The sequence below is a fragment of the Bos javanicus genome, chromosome 24 (genome assembly GCF_032452875.1).
Source record: "Bos javanicus breed banteng chromosome 24, ARS-OSU_banteng_1.0, whole genome shotgun sequence".
NCBI classification, from domain to species: Eukaryota; Metazoa; Chordata; class Mammalia; order Artiodactyla; family Bovidae; genus Bos; species Bos javanicus.
In genome coordinates, this window is record NC_083891.1 from 39,688,491 (window position 1) to 39,704,776 (window position 16,286).

The window sequence follows — 16,286 nt, forward strand, 5'->3', positions numbered from 1 at the left end:
GATCTGAACCCTCCATTTATAAAGCATCTCTGGTAGTCCTATATCCCTGCTACAGAGCCTTCTGACAGGAACATTCTGAGTGAGGGTTGGTAAGAATGTTGAGCTGATTCTTCTTATTTCCATAGAGTTGCCATCTGGGTAAACTATTATGCCAGCTACTCTCTCTATGTAAGTATACTCAGTATCTTGAATAACCTATAAAGGAAAAGAATCAATATCTATTTATATATCTACAAATCTGAATCACTGTGCTCTACACGTGAAACTAACATAACATTGTAAATCAGCTATAGTTCAACAGCAACAAAAAAATGACTTTGTTTTCAGAACTTGCACCTAACAAAATGACAACATAAAAAGCAGGAAAAAATACATAATTTTCTGTACCCGAGCATTTGAACTCTTGGTGAAGAAAAAAAAAGCTTATGTTAAAGCAGACATTAAGAGCTCAAAATTACAATGATAGCTTTTACCAGGTAAAGTTATATTTTACATCTCTCTTCCTGGCAAGCTTCATTGTAAAAGCTTTGATAGAGGCATCATAGCATGTTCCAGGAAAGATGTCACCTAAAAGGTATGGGAAGCTTGTTTTGGGGAAATGGTCTGTTCTGAGTGTGTCGCATTTAAATATTGCCGTAATGTGTTTTTTAAAAACTGCTTTCAATCATTTCGTCTGTGCTTATGCGGCCTCTGCTCTTAGACTGTCACCTCCACAAGGGGCAGAAATCAGCCTTTCTCCTGTTTTTTTTTCTTTGTAATTCCTGGGAAGCTTATAACTTATATAGTATTGTATTTGAAGAAGATGTTATATAAATGCTGACTTTCCCAGCTCTAAATAGGAAAGATTCTTCCATTATAATTCAGATATTCTCAGGGACACATTTGGGAATTACATTAACTCCTTCAGAAAACAAACACATCATCTATAGCCCAGGAACAGAAACTGACCTTAATGGTTTGAAGGAGGTGGAGTTGGAGCTTATAAAATGAATAAATCTGCCCAAATAGAGTCTGGAGAAGGATTCTCCCGTATTTTGTGCACATAAGGTCTAAAATGAAAATTAACCCTAAATAGCAATTGCATAAGTTGAACAATTTCCACTACGTTTTATCAAGGTTAGTCGCACAGGAAGCCCACAGTGCTCTGCATAAAGCTGCCTGGACCTTTCTGAATAAGAAAAGTTGGGTCCTGTTGGCACCGTTTGCTGGGAACAACAGGACTCCATCAGTGCAGGGTGACGACAGTGAGAGAACAAGAAACGAACTATGGACTTCCCTGGGTTTAAAGTCTCAGCCGATCCCCAGGAACCCACAGATTCCTTACGGGGCAGCCATGGCCCTTCACAATGTTCTCAACCTACCTTCTCTCGGCATCTTCTCCCCATCTGTAAGCTACTTTGGGATATTTACTCAAAGTCTTGGATTTTCTTAAACTCTGTCTCTGAGCCTTTCCTTGCTCCTGAATATCCTTTCGTCCATCTCATACCCATCCCCTCTTCTCTGCTCTGTGTGTTAGTCGCCCACTTGTGTCTGACTCTTTGCAACCTCATAGACTGTAGCTCGCCAGGCTCCTCTGTCCATGGGATTTTCCAGGCAAGAATACTGGAGTGGGTTGCCATTTCCTTGTCCAGGGGAATCTTCCTGACTCAGGGGTCGAACCTGGGTCTTCCACATTGCAAGTAGACTCTTTACTGTCTGAGCCACCAGGGAAGCCCTTCGTCTCTGCTAGCAATACTCTACTCATTCTTCAAGATCTAGAGCAAACAAACACTACCCTGAGATATTATTTTAAAACATTGTTCTATATGACTTAACTGCCTGTTTACCTGAATGAGTTTGAGGGAAGGAGTGTTTTTACTTATCTTTCCATCCTAGTACTGAACATAGTACTTGGAAATTCATGGACATTGACTGTTTGCTATTATTGATAAAAAGTTGAGCCAAGCATGGTCCGGCTCACTAGCATAAAACCTGCAATGAATGGTTAAATTTCAAGACCCTCCCTCTGTTTTCCCGTTTTACTCTTGGAGTCCTAATTTACAGATGAGGAAAGTGGGACCTGCTCAAGATCAAGCAGCTAGTTAAGTAGCAGAGTATCCCACTGTCGGTCCAGCGCTTTCCATGGCTCTGCCCCTACAGACATAAAGGCACAAAGACCACTTCATTGTAGCATGCCCACATTGTAGCATGCCCACATTGTAGCATGCCCACATTGTAGCATGCCCACATCCCCATGTGGTACCACTTAATGGTTTTCCAAGTGACTCCGAATAAATATAAAACACAGCATGCTTGTCTTTCTTCTTTCTCTCAACTGGGTAAGTCAATATTCTAGAGGGAATTCTTTAGGCATGTGAAAGAATTATTAAAGGAAGTTTAGTTTGCGAAATCTCAGTGGGGATGGACTGTCTCCGAGGTTTTGCTTTATAAGGTTCATGCAGTCCTGACAGCCATGTTTTAAGAGATGGGCTGATGGCAGACCAGTGAATGAATAAGTTCCTTGATCTGCAGGAATGCAAGAGCATCTCTAGATTCTGAACCACATTTATGTCAGGGATGCATGTTTAAGTCCTTCTATGTTTTTCCATCAGTTTCAAAGGGAACTATAGAAATAAACACATCTGTTTTAAAATTTTTTGATTGTGCAAATATAACAGAAAATATGACATGTCTCATCCATTTGGGTGATTAGGGTAGTTTTCCTGCTGGAGCTTGGATTATATATCTTATGTCTGACTTGGTAAAGGTCCAACTTCGTAGTTCGTCACGCTTTTTGCCATATTCAATTCTCTAGTTACTTTGCAAGGATTTTTCAAAATGGCTTTTTCAAAAAGTCAGCCAACAGGCACATAGTTAACATAAACAAAGATTTCATTGTGTTTCTTAGATGGATAAATTTTGTTCGCCATATGGTTTATCACTCTTGAAATGATTATTTGAAAATCTGTAATATTTTTCTATGACTATTAAGTCTTTAATTTTTTAACTAATTGCTATTAGTAGTTTCTTTTTTGAGTGCTTTATTTACAATACTTTTTTTGTTTTCATACCTTTAACATTTTTTATATTGGGAAATTCCAAATATGTTCAAAAGTAGAGATAATAATCCATCAGTCACTAATCACCTAGCTTCAGTAATTATCATCTCATGGCTAATCTTTTTTCTCTGTGCTCCCACCCAATACCTACCCCCTCTGATTTATTTTACATTTCAGATCTCATGTCATATTATCTGTGAGTATTTCTCCATATATCTTTAAAAAAAACAAGGACTTCCCTTGTTAAACATAATCACAATATCAATAACTGCCACCTTCCCCCATCCTGCCAAAGAGTAATTCCACATTATTATCAAATACCCAGCTAGTATTCACATTCCCCTAATTGAACTATTTGGAACTTCCCAGGTTGCGCTAGTGGTAAAGAACCCACCTGCCAATGTAGGAGACAGTAAGAAACGAGGGGTCAATCCCTGGGTCAGGAAGATCCGATGGAGCGGGGCATGGGAACCACCCCAGTATTCTTGCCTGGAGAATCCCCTGGACAGAGGAGCCTGGTGGGCTATAGTCCGTAGGGTCGTAGAAAGTCAGACGTAACTGAAGCAACTTAGCACACACACAGTTGTTCTATTTATGGTCTTTGTAGTTTGTTTCTTTGAATCAGAACCCGGGTAAGGTTCACACAGAAGAGTTGACTTGAGTGAGTGAGTGAGTGAAAGTTGCTCAGTTGTGTCCAACTCTTTGCGACCCCATGGACTGGACAGTCCATGGAATTTTCCAGGTCAGAATACTGGAGTGGGTAACCTTTCCCTTCTCCAGGGGATCTTCCCTAGCCCAGGGATCGAACCCTAAGACTTGACTTAGCAGTTACTAAAATCTCTGTTTATAAGCTCCCCACTCCCCAACCCTTATCTCATGGACAGGGTTGTTAGTCCAGAACAGTTTCCGACTGTGTGGATTTGCTGATTGCATCCTCGTGGTGTCAGTCAACAGCTTTGTCCTTCCATCACCTGTACTTCCAGTAAAATGGTAGTTTTCTCTAGATTCTTGATTAGGTTTCAGTTATTTTCTACTTTTTTCCCCAAGAGTTCTTCATAGATTATACTACTTACTTCCACCAGGAAATAGATACTGTCTGGTTGACTCTGTTTGGTGTTTACTGCTTTGACATCATTGCCTGGACCCTTGGAAAGATAGGATACATGCTCGATTCTTTCGATGACAAGCACAATGAGTTGGCTTGCTAATATCCTCAGAGGTAACCAAACACTAAACATAGTTGATACATTTCAATGCTCTACATTGTGATACTCATTGATGCTCTAATTGCCCTATTCTTAGCCAATGGGAGCTTATTTAATTAGGACACTGAATCCTTTTGGTGTGATCCTAGTTGTATATGATAGGTTTTTTTTTTTAATAGTTTGAAAAGATATTCCAATCTCTATTTCTTTTTAAAGTGTATAATTCAGTGTATTTAGTACATTCACAGTGTTATGCAACCATGATGTCTCTCTGGTTTCAAAACTTGTCATTGCCCCAAGGACACTGCACCAGTTAAATGGCTACTCCTCACTCCCTAAACTTTCTAGCCTCTAATGCCCACTAATCTGCTTCTTATCTCTATGGCCGTCCCTATTCTGGATAGTCCATATAAGTGGAACTACACATTATGGAGCTTTTATGTTTGGCCTCTTGCACTTATCGTAATGTTTTTGAGGTTTATCTTTGTTGTGGCATCTATCAATACTTTATTTCTTTGTGTGACTGAATAACAATTCAGCGTATGGATATGCCACATCTTGTTTATCCTTTCATCTGCTGATGACTTGTGGTTTGTTTCTACTTTTTGGCTATTATGAAGGGTGGGACTGTGAATATTTGAGTACAAGTATTTGTCTGCATACATATTTTCAATCCTCCTGAAGAGTGGACTCACTGGCGTGTGTGTGTGTGCTCAGTCACATCTAACTCTTTGGGACCCTGTGGACTGTAGCCCGCCAGGTTCCTCTGTCCATGGAATTTTCCAGACAAGAAAACTGGAGCAGGTTGCCATTTCCTACGCCAAGGAAACTTACGGACCCAGGGATCAAATCCATGTCTCTTGTGTCTCCTGTGTTGACGGGCAGATTTTTACCCCTGAGCCACCTGGGAATCACTGAGTCATATGATAATTCTAAGCTTGACTTTTTGAGAAAATGCCCAACTATTTTTCACAACTGCATCATTTTACATTCCTATCAGTTATGTACAGGTTTTCCAATTACTTCACATCCTTGCCAACACTTATAATTTTCCATGTTTTTTTTTCAAATATAGCCATCCTAATGTATGTGAAAAATACACTTAAAATTATATGTACTTTATATTACAACCTAGTAATCACACATAAAGAAAAATAACTAAAATAAAAAAATTTTTTTAATTAAAAAAACTAAAATAAAAGCTTCACAAAATAATACAGTACCTTGACATTTTCTAGGGCTTTCCTGGTGGCTTAGATAGTAAAGAATCCACCTGCAATGCAGGAGACCTGGTTCTATCCTTTGGTCAGGACGATCCCCTGAAGAAGGAAATGGCAACCCTCTCCAGTATTCTTGCCTGGGGAATCTCATGGACAGAGGAGCCTGGCAGGTTGCAGTCCATGGGGGCATAAAGAGTAGGATACCACTGAATGACTAAACTTTCACTTTGGTATTTTCCATTTTATAGGAGCATAATTTATCTTTTTATATTTTTCTTTAAAAATGCTGGTTACCACTCACTACACTGATGTCATTATCCACTAAAGTGTTGTGATCCACAGTTTCAAAATCATTGCTCAGTTTGGGTGTACAAAGCTTTCTAGGGGCTCTTTTGTATTTGCATAAAAAATGGAACTGATTTCTTTTTATGAGTACTAGATGACACCTTACTATGCAGCAAAGAATACCATAATTATAATTTACATTAAGAGCAAAGTATGCTGAATATCTCAAAGTTACTGGAAGAGTGCTGGTCCAAAGGTTGGAAAGCCAAGGTTCACTCCGACTGTGAAATTTGCGTCTGAAATACCTTTCCTGAGATTCAATTTTTGCAGCCAGTAAATAAAGGTATTGATGGACAGCACAGCCAGCAGGAGACTCGCAATGAAGATTGGGTAATAGCATAATTGATGGGCTTGTAGTTTGAAAACAGTGACATGTTGTCAACAGTGGCTTGATACTTAAGTGTGTCCACAGGAGCCTGCCTGCAGTGCTTTAGTCAATAATAGTCAATAAACAGTAACAGCTCACTGATCGGCCAGAGGCCAGGCAGGGTTCAAAGCCCTCCGTCTGTACTAGTCTTCATAACTGCCCCCCAGGTAAGTCCTGGTGACATTAAGCCCCTTGTACAAATAAGGAAATCCAGGTATGAGTTAACCTGGTAACAAGTAACTTCACCAGAATTCCATCTTTAGTTAAGTGGCAGAATTAGGTTCAAACCCAGAAACTCTGGTTCTAGTTGCCTGAATGCTTAAGTGAAAGTAAAGTCACTCAGTCCTGTCCGACTCTTAGCGACCCCATGGACTGAAGCCTACCAGGCTCCTCCGTCCATGGGATTTTCCAGGCAAGAGTACTGGAGTGGGGTGCCAAGGTTCTATGAAGGTGTTAGTTGCTCAGTTGTGTCTGACTCTTTGTGACCCCATGGATTGTAGCCCGCCAGGCTCCTCTGTCCATGGAATTCTCCAGGCAAGAATACTGGAATGGGTTGCCATCTCAACCCAGGGATCAAATCCAGGTCTCCTGCATTGGAGGCAGATTCTTTACCATCCGAGAAACCAGGAAGTCATACAGTATATCTCTATCAAGTACTATAGTGTATCACTCTTTAAGCCAGAAATCAGCATTTTATATTAGTACCTCTAAGCATTTATAATGTTTTCTGTAATATCAAGTATTAATATCTTGATGCTTATTTATAATAAGCATTATAAATAATAATTATAAATGCTTATTTGAGAAAAACCAGGGAAGAAAAAGATACACTTTTATTTTTCCACATTTTTGTGGAAACATTGTCATGAGCAGGTCACTGAAGGATAAGATATCAGCTTTGACGCTTACAGACTAACAGAAGATTTTCTGGTGTGTGTGTGTGTGTGTGTGTGTGTGTGTGCCTGTGTATTCGCAGAAGCTTTTCTGGGGTGTGTGTGTGTGTGTGTGTGTGTGTATTCACTCATGCCAGCTTCAAACAGAGATACAGCAGGAATAAAGATGCAGTTGTCCAGGAATAGAAAGGAAACCCAAGGAGAGAGGAGACCAGGGGCTTAGCTGTCAGCCCTCCGAGCCCTGCCCTACTGACCCCAAGCAGGCATTAAACATCCCCCATCCCTGGGAATGCCGCTCCTGGCCTGGCATTGTGAAGGCCTGTCCAGCCTGTGGGGCAGAGATAAGCCTAAATCTAGCCTTTGATTCCGGACATGAGCCGAGGCTTCTATGGGTTGAAGAGATATGGTTTTCAGCTGCAATGCCTCGGAAACTAAGAGTCTCTTGCTTTCATTTATTATCCAGATCAATTCAGCTGAAGTGTCCCTGTAAGTGAGTGTAAATGGCAGCGGGAACTTGCTAAGGGAGAAGTGAGCCACAAAACCTTGAGTTTCAGGCCAGAGACTAAGTCCTCACTAGGAGACGCTGTGTGTACAGGAAGAGGGGCTTTTGCCCGCTCTGTCCCCCACCCCCGCCCCCACAGGAAGATCTTTCTTCTGAGTGCTGCTCTGGGATGCTGCCCGAAACCCATGTTTCTAAAGAATTCTGTTGCCAGATTGAACAACAGCCAGGCTCCTTTTTGGAACTGGGTGAACCTGGCTAATCAGAAACAGGTCCATCTCCTCCACCAGCCAGTTCTGCCGAGGCCAGGGGGAAACCCTGACTTTAGGCTCCCACGCGCTGCCTGGCGACCGTCAGATGGTGCTTGGTTTTGCCATCACCGGAAAAGCCTCCATGTCCGCATAAGCGAAAAAAGATGCCGTTGGCTTACAAATCGCTGCGCCGGTGATGTGTCGAGCGGATGGTTTTTAAAGGTTCCTCTCTCTGATGATTAATGCAGAATGATGTCCTGCTGACAAATTCAGAGGTTCTTGTGCCGACACTCAAGTGCAGCGCCTGGCCTTTGTGACCCGGCTGCTGGCAGGGTGTCCATCTCTGAGTGCAAAGAGAGAATCCTCTGAACTCATCCTGTGAACCTCTCTGTGGGTTTCAGAATCCCTGGGTCTGAACAGAAGAGGCACAGAACACCTTCCCTGGCTAGGCAACTCTTGCACCGCAGGTGGACGAAAGTTCCCAGTCCCGCTTCACAGATACCCGGAATTCACAAAACCTGAGGACTTCTCTCGCTCAACTTTCAACTGAAAGTTCAAACACAAAACAGAAGCTCACAGAGCGATGGATCAGGACCCGGAACCAGAAGTAGATATGTGTCATGAATTCCTCCTGAAACTCCATCATTTGCAGACCTCTGTTTTCTGTGGTTCATACTCGTTGACTTCACAGCATGAAGTCTCAGATTGTTCCAAGATAAATGAAAAGCTCAAATGGGCTGGCTTATGTGAACAGTTCATTCTAGATCCTTCTTTTTTATTTTTATTTTTTTGTATTTCTTCCTATTTTTTGCCCTCTAGCATATCTACTAAAGGAAGCATGGAAAGAAAAAAGGCTGGTGGGAAAATCATATCAAGTGATAATGACACGTCCTGGTGGAAAAAGTTCTGGGGCAAACAGATTCAGGGTTTAACTGTTAAGCTAACACGAGATTACCTATCCTAACAAGATTTAAGCATCTTGTTTTTCTAAATGCTTTTTCATTGGTGTTAAAACAGGGGGAAATATGACATCTAACCTTTTTTTCCTGAGAAAATAATCACCATCCTCCACACTTTGCCAACAAAAATCCTTTTTTTGTTTTTTCCATTTATTACAGGAGTTACAGTATCTGCGACTTGGGAAAACCACCAGTCTAGCTGGGGTGTTTGGTTTCGTCTTTGGCCCTTGGCCTTTTTGTGTGTGAGAGACGTGTCCACATGTAAGTATGTGTATGTTCGTGTGTGTTGTGTGTGTTTGTGTGTTTGTGTGTGCTAATTTAAGCTGAGGACCCTGAGATGTAAGAAATCATCAGTTTGCAGGGAATGCATTCTTCATCTTTATTCTCCAAACCTTTCATAGTTTTGTGTTTTTCATTAATGACAAATATGATATCATTTGCATGTGGAATCTTAAAAATGGATTCATATGAACTTACATAGAAACAGAAATAGATCCACAGACATAGGAAACAAACTCTGGTTTCCAACGTAGAAGGGGAAGAGAGAGAAACTAGAAGGTTGGGATTAACAGATACACACTACTATATACAAAGTAGATAAACAACAAGGACCCACTGTATAGCACAGTAAACTCTACTTAGTATCTTGTAAAAACAATAATGAAAGAAATCTGAAAAACATTATACATGTGTGTATATAACTAAATCACTTTGCTGTACTCTTAAAACGAACACAACATTGTAAACCAACTATGTGTGTGCTCAGACAGACACTCAGTTGTGTCCAACTCTTTGCGACTCCGTAGACTGTAGCCCACCAGGCTCCTCTGTCCATGGAGTTCTCCAGGCAAGAATACTGGAATGGGTTGCCATTTCCTTCTCCAGGAGATCTTCCATCAACTATACTCCAGTTAAATAATAAATAAATAACAAAGTATCAACAATCTATTATTTTTAGAAAATTGTTTGGATTTGTTCACTGGAAGGTTGGATCTATTTAAAAAACCACCAAAACCATCCTGTATTTTCTGCGGTGGCTGATTGCTCTTTGTAGAGCCCTGTGGAATATTTTCATGCTATCACAGGGGACCAGCTCACTCTAGGGTGGATTCCGTTTTCTGTGCCTAAAAATCTCTATCTCCTCTTCCCAGAAGCAGGAACACAAATGAAGTTCCATGTCCTTCTGGTTGAACACTTAATGGAATTAAATATATATCTATATGTATGACATTTGTGTATGGAAATAGACATATACACACAAACAAATGATACAAGTAAAACTGAAGAAATCTAAGTGAGATCAGCAGATCGTATCTGTTTCAACTTCCTGGTTATGATATTATGCTATTGTTTTATGAGATGTTGCCTTTGGGATAAACAGTAATAATTACATGGGACCCCTCTGTATTATTTCTTATAATTGAATGTGAATGTATATCTCAAAGTTTCACTAATTATAAAAAATTTAGAAAAGTAACAAGAGAAGAAATCCACATAGTACTTTAAAAAGACACTCAACATTTGTATTTTAAAAATAATTAAAAGTATTTAAAAGACAAAGTGGTCTTTTAAAAATCTCTATAAATTATTCATTATAGCACCTTAAAAAATATAAGAAAACAGACACAGTGTACTTCAGTTTGTTAGTTCAGAGCTTAAAATATTTTTTGGTTGATTAAACCAACAAACTAAATTCTGGTGAAAAATATGAAGGTAAGTTTTTAGTTGTTTTTGTGTAGTTTAATGCATTTTATTCTCATGGACAGCATCTAGGCAAAACTGAAAATTTTGTAACTTTGGATGGAAAAAATGTTGGGATTAGATGAATGCATTTGCCATAATTGCTTTTAAAAAGAGCCTTTCCTTTTTGCAAAAACAATATGTTTGCTTTTCAGGGGTGAGAGACAGTTTTTAAGAATAATTGTAATGCTTCAGAATAAAATGTGTTACATTTTATTAATGTAAACAGTTACACATTTAACCAACTAACTATGTTGGCTATTGCAGAGGATGAAGAGGTTGAACTTCCCTGGTGGCTCAGACAGTAACGCATCTGCCTACAATGAGGGAGACCTGGGTTCAGTCCTTGGGTTGGGAAGATCTCCTGGAGAAGGAAATGGCAACCTACTCCGATATTTTTGCCTGGAAAATCCCATGGACAGAGGAGTCTGGTAGGCTACAGTCCATGGGGTCGCAAAGATTCGGAAACGACTGAGTGACTTCACTTTCACTTTCTTTCTTTATATAGATCTATCTGTCAAACTCTTATCAGTTTACTTAGATGATACTTTAAAATTGCTTTATTTTGGGATAAAGGAATTATATATGTGTATGTATATACATATGTACACACATATATTATTATGTAAGATGCACTTGCAAGAAAAAAACAGAGAGATCCTATGAGACCCCTCCGTCAGTTTCCCCTAAGGATGGCATTTTGCATAACAAAGAACAATGTCACAACTTTAAATGGACATTGATACAATCTGCTGACCTTATTGGCCAATGATGCTTTTTAAAGCTAATAAACCTATAGTTTGAAGGTTACCGAATTAGCAGATGACTATCAACATACTTTCCAAAAGAACACACCCTACACCTCCTTGCATTTGCTATTTCTAGAGTTTGATTCTAATTTTACAGGTTCAGAGATTTTTTCTTTTCTTAGTCTTGCTCTTCCTACCTTTGGCTTGTTCTCAGCTTAAAAAAAAAAAAAAAAAAAGATCATAGGCCATTATAGAAACAAAAGACTTTAGATATTTTCTGATATTTGTTTATGCTAGTATCAAGCTGAGAGAGGGATTATTTGTAGCGACATTGTTAGAGACCAGACTTCACAGAAGAGGAATAATTAAATCCCTAGTGAAAGTTATTTTTACCACCTAACAGCTTCTCAAAGACTTGGGGATTTATTAAATCCATCCTACAGCACAGGAAATCTACACGAACGACCTGGACTTGAGATTTGATTCTGATGTGCTATTTTGTAGGGTTTGGAGAAAGCAGTGGTGTTGAAAGAAAAGGGTTTCCTTTTAGAATGAAGTATTTTCCTTAAGAAAATGGCTTGGAGCAGAAGACTGGATTTCATTTCCATCCAGTCCAGATTGGCCTCTAAGCAGCAGTCCCAGGTGATGGTGGCTCTCCACATGACCACCTGATCCCTCAATCAGAGAGAGCATGGCACTTGATGGTGTTGAGTGGAAAAGCACTTACAGGAGGGGATGGGACAGGGTGGAGAGGTAAGAAAGGGCTCACTTCAAGTGAGTGCAGTGGTAAACCTTGAAGGGTTTCAAGCAACAGATGATATAGTGACCTGGGTTGGGCTCATGATGAATGCGAAGGGGCAGGAGAAGAGAATGGACAGGGATGTCAATCTGGAAGCAGTTGCAGCAGTCCAGCTGAGAGATGCTGGCTGGGTTGATGTGATGTCAGTGGAGGAGGGGGAGGAAAAGTAGGCAAATTTGGGATACATTTTGGTGGTCAAATCTCTTCGATGTGGTGACAGAATGATAGAATAATAGAAAATGATGTTAAAACGTGTCTGTGGGTTTCTTATGAGAAGGATGGGGGGAAAAAAAATGAAGTGCCCTTAAAGGGACAGAAATGAAGACAAAAGGAAGGACTCATTCTGGTGGGAAAAATCAAAGTTCAGCTTTGAGATGCCCAAGGGAACTGCCCGGTGGAGACGTCAAGTCCAAAGTTGTAAGAGAAGCAAGGAATGAAGTCCGTGTCAAAGAGGAAGCTAGGGAGAGAGTGAGGGCTAGATTGCCACCTTACCCAAAGACAAGCCCCCTCTCATAGGTCTGGGGGGAAGGAGCGTGCGGAGTAGGGGTGGGGAAGAAGAGAGGGTGCATAATGCCCTGACTTCTTTGTTCAAGGTAGGACAAAGCTGTCTCAGCTCCAGGGCTTCCTGTAGGAGAGACACTAATATCACAGTTCAACTCCTTCCTTTGCCCTGATCTTCCTTCACTCCTCACTGTGTTGATCTTGGGAACCCTTCTCAATACATTTCTAGTACACAATCTCCGCACACAAACCAGAGAGACTCTTAATCTTGCCCAAGGAAAGAGACCTACAGCAAATCTCTTGTAAATCATGATCTGAAACAAAAGGTCATACAGAAAATGTGATTCCAAAGAGTTTGTGTGCTTTAAGTTACAATTTTTGGTATCTGCTGAAAGAAATCTTTCAAAATGTCATCTATAAGCTCACCAAAATTAGGGGTGAGGTGGGATGGGGGGAAGGTTAGGTCCAAGAGGGAGGGGATGTATGTATACTTATGGCTGATTCACCCTGTTGTATGGCAGAAGCCAACACAATATTGTAAAGCAATTATCCTCCAATTAAAAATAAAAAAATAAAAATAATGTCACCTATGAGCTCATCAAAATTATATAGAGTTAATTCAAATTTTGATCATTGTATTAGAGGATAGGACATTATATTTATTTATTAAGCAGTACACTTGTGATGGGCTTTCCTGGTGGCTCAGACAGTAAAGAATCCGCCTGCAATGCAGGAGGCCTGGATTTGATCCCTGGGTCAGGAAGATCCCCTGGAGAAGGGAACAGCAACCCGCTCCAGTATTCTTGCCTGAAGAATTCCATGGACAGAGGAGCCTGGTGGGTGATATTCCATGAGGTTCTCAAAGAGTCAGATACAACCGAGTGACTAATACTTTTACTCACTTTTCACACTTATGACAATTATTTCGTTGTATGTTCACTGATTTTTTCTGACACATCTTTCTACTAATAAGTAAAAAACACAATAAGAAAATTGTTAGCTTATTATATAATACCCTGATGGAAGTTTTAGTATAATTGAATTTTTGTTTTCCCTTGAGACACAAATACTATGAATGTTTGATAGATTATGTAAATGGAACAGTGAAAACTATTTGCAAGTCACGCCATTTAATGTGTCCGGGAAAAATATTTTAACCTCCTTTCCTACAGAGAGAAGCAAAAAAGACATAGGCCTTGTTGAAATGGAAAAGGTGGGGTTTTGTGCTGTCTCTCAAGAATAGGTTTGGGGTGGGGGTACGATGTGGAAGTGAACTTCTCCTTCTGATGTGAGAGTAAAAACCAGTGAGAATGAAGGCTGGCTTGGAGCAGAACCAGATGCATGTTAATACAAATGCAACCTTTGGTTAAATGGTGTCCTCAGCCTTGTTCCATCTACTCAAGGTTGTACACACCACATCTAGGTCACGACTTTCCCAAGGCTTAAAGCACTCACATGGTTGGTGATTGCTTCTGATTTCAAAACTAACTGATGAACTAAGATGGACATGAGAACCATGCCCCCCCCCCCACCGACTCCCCAGATAAGTTCTATCCAATTTGATAAGCAAATCATGTTTTTATCCTGTTGGAGGGAGGGGGTTTAACTTCCAAACTGCTGAAGGGTGGGCTGTTTGTTAATTTCGTAAAAAGAAAACCAGCACTAAAGTATTTTTAAGCTTTATTTGGTTTAAGTTTTGCATGAAAATAGGCACGTTTCTCATGAATTGATGCATTGTGTTTACAAGTTTCATCCTTGGAATGCAACCAGTTGAACTGGTTATTTTTAATCCAGAGAATGTCACGCAAAGCCCAATACTCAACTTAGTCATGCAAACAAAGGAGGCAAGCAAAATGCTCCCAAGTATGCTGACAATTTAGCTTTTCTCCTGCAAAAGGCAACAACCTTTAACTTGAGAAAGAAGTCCCAGAGATCGTAAATACTGTTGCACAAACATAAGGCAGCATTTGGTTTAAATACTTAGGTAGCTTATCAAAAGTTTTGTACCATCGACAGAGTTCCATTGTGCTCTAAACAATCTATTGCTTCATAGTCCTGGTTTCTTCCCTCAAGTCATTAGAAAAAAATTAGGTAGCAGACTGAACACATTTCTACGGAGTAGCAGCAGAGAAACTTATGGTGATGCCAAAGGAAGTTTTGGAAATTCGTTGTTGGGGACCATTTTCCCTGATAGAATAAAAGCCTTCAACTTTTGGAAATCGGAGCTATACAAGGCTCTTAATTGTTACCTAAAATTGTCATCATTGCTCAAAAATTTTCTGGCAGAGGAAATAGGGGCAAAAAGTCAGTCTAATCAAAGTTGGGTGGTAAGATTAGAAAAGGGTTGAGATCAGCATTCTAACTCAGAGATAAAGTCTAGCACCTGTGTGTATATGTGTGTGTTAATGACCAACGACAGCTCCTTTTTTTAAATTGAGGTATAGTTTGAGCTTCCCAAGTGGCGCTAGTGGTAAAGAACCCGTCTGCCAATGCAGGAGACACAAGAGACGCAGGTCAAATCCCTGGATTGGGAAGATCCCCCAAGGGAGGACATGGCAACCCACTCCAGTATTCTTGCCTGGAGAATCCCATGGACAGAGGAGCCTGGCGGGCTACAGTCTGTAGGGTCACAAAGAATCGAACACAACTGAAGTGACTTAGCATGCACAGTTGATTTACGATGTTGTGTTAATTTCTACAGTAAAGTGATTCAGTTATACATATATAATATGTAATTCTTTTTCTATTGTTTTCTATTATGATTTATCACATGATATTGAATATAGTTCCCTGTGGTATACAATAGCATATCGTTTATACACACATGTATAATAGTTTGCATCTGTAAATCCCAAACTCCCAATCCACATCCCCAATCTTAAGGACTCTTCATGAGACATAAGATTCCAAAGTTCTCCTAAGCAAGAAAATGCACCTGTAATGCCTCTCACATTGGCCAGAACAGGAAGTGGCCACAGTATGTGCCAGCCTCTGACTATCCCTGGATGGAGATGTTGCCTATATGCCGGGTGTCTAGAGTGGATTTATGGCAATCAGACTGTAGAATATTCCAAGCTACCTGCTTGTTCTTGGAGTCGAAACCACTCACAGACAGAAACGTAGAACCTTGTTGGAGAACTCTACCTACCTGTTATGGGTTGTGCTCAGAGATCGTTTAGGAATCTTGGAAGCTGGGCTGAATCCCCCTAAATAAAGAAAGAGTTTGAAAATAAAATAGGGCAACGTGGAGGCAAAAGGGTGTGAGCTTCTTCCATGTGGGTGGAAAAAGACAATGCTGACTAATTCGGGCTTTGCTGGTCCTTGGCTGAGAGCAGTGTTTATTCAAAGTTGGATCTCAAGTGAAAGAGGGTATAGGTGTACATAAAATGTGATAAGAAGAGCTTTCTTATGAGAGATTGATTTTTCGTCTCAAATCCATTACCAGGTGTATGCCCACACAAGAATACACAGAACTTTCTGCCCCAACCAGTTGCAAATATAAAAAGGAAATGAAAACAGATCATGTCTGTCTTAGAAAAGTCCTTTTCCTTATTACTTTTATTGCTTGGATTATGAATTTCAATAAATGTGAAATGCATTCCTAAGTCCAGAAGTCAATTTTTAAAAAGTTGTTTATCTGAGCTTCCCTGGTGACTCAGATGGTAAAGAATTGGCCTGCAACACAGGAGACTTGGGTTCCATGCCTGGGAAGGGAAGATC